Source organism: Egretta garzetta, unplaced genomic scaffold, assembly GCF_000687185.1.
Source record: "Egretta garzetta isolate BGI_Z169 unplaced genomic scaffold, ASM68718v1 scaffold105, whole genome shotgun sequence".
NCBI lineage: Eukaryota > Metazoa > Chordata > Aves > Pelecaniformes > Ardeidae > Egretta > Egretta garzetta.
The window spans coordinates 2,276,703-2,278,064 of record NW_009259598.1 but is presented as its reverse complement, the minus strand read 5'-3'; the positions used below and the strand labels follow the sequence as shown (position 1 = coordinate 2,278,064).

The 1,362-nt window shown below is 64.2% G+C and overlaps 1 non-coding gene across 1 annotated transcript; it reads right to left on the bottom strand.

Annotated features, from left to right (window-relative positions):
* Nucleotides 1-62: 62 nt before the first annotated feature.
* Nucleotides 63-135, bottom strand: TRNAK-UUU. The gene has a single exon. It is a non-coding gene; the product is annotated as a tRNA-Lys (tRNA).
* Nucleotides 136-1,362: the final 1,227 nt, after the last annotated feature.

Sequence of the window (1,362 nt, the reverse complement as noted above, 5' to 3'; positions counted from 1 at the left end):
TGGCAGGGAAATTTAAAAAAAATATAGGAACTAAGTGGGGATAGGAGTGGAAAAGGAGATTTCGCCCGAACAGGGACTTGAACCCTGGACCCTCAGATTAAAAGTCTGATGCTCTACCGACTGAGCTATCCGGGCTCTGAACGTACTGCCTGCTCTGCCTGTACATCCCGCTGCCTGCGGGCTGCACGGCTGCCTGCACCCCCGCCTGGTCCCCCCCAGCAGGCACCCCCCCCGGGCACTCAGGGGTTAATGCTGGTTAATGCCAGGTTAGTGCTGGTTATGGCACAGCTCGGGGTGCAAACAAACCAGGCCGGGCTGATCCTGCACCCTCCCCATACAGTGTGTGTGGCGTGGGCAGGCGGGCAGGGGGGCCCCTGGGGGTGCCCTGGGGGTCCCCCCGCCTCTTCCCCCCGCAGCACAGCTCGATGCGGGGGAAGCGGCCGGGAGGGCAGCGCCGGAGAAACCCGGGGTGTTTCAAAGGGGGTTACAGGCAAAGTGCAAAGAGAAGAGCAGGGAATAATCCGTCCCAGGACAGGGATATTGGGGGGTGCTTAATCAGTGGGATTTCTCCAGCCGCCCCGCAGCCCCGCTGGCAGCTTGTCCCCACACCGTGGGTGACAGTTCCCATCACAGGGCGGGTGCAGCCCCTGGGGTTCTGCAGGCGGACGCAGTGCTGGTTGGGGCCATTTTTCCAGCAGGGCCTGGGGGGAGATGGGGCCTGGGGGTGCCTGGCCACACTGGGGGACCGTCGAGCTCTGGCTTCCCCCCACACGGCGTGGTGAATCCCGCAGCAACCTCCATCCACCCGTCTCCTGGGGATCTTCAAGGAAGCAGGGAGTTTGGGGTAACACCCTGTCACCACTAAACCCAAACCACAGCCCTCCCAGTGTGGCTCGCCGCTCTCCAGTGCGGTGCTGGGGTTTTGGAGGTGCCCCCCCCCATCTGCGAGAGCCTGGCGGGGCCAGCTGCTTGCAAAAACAAATCACGGCCACCGCTGCGATGGCTCCAGCACATCTGTCACCCGCAATGTGCTTGTCCAAGCCACTTCTGCCCCTGCTCTCCTCGTTGCTGTGCCTGGAGAGCGGGTCCCCACCAACCTGGGGGCTTTGGGGAGCAGTACGAGCACCCCAGCCCCAGTGGGGTGCTGTAGGGTGTCTCAGCACCCTCCTGCAGCTCCCTGGAGGGGTACGGAGGGGCACCCACAACCCCTAGAGGTACCAGCCCAACGGGAAACAGCGGGAGGTGGGTGCTGATGGGGACCCCAGCGCTACCCCCGAGGATGATGGGGCTGCAGCTTTTTGGGGAGGCCAGGACGAGGAGCAGGAGCGGCCCATGGCTCCTCGCCCACCGAGCGGCCCGCCA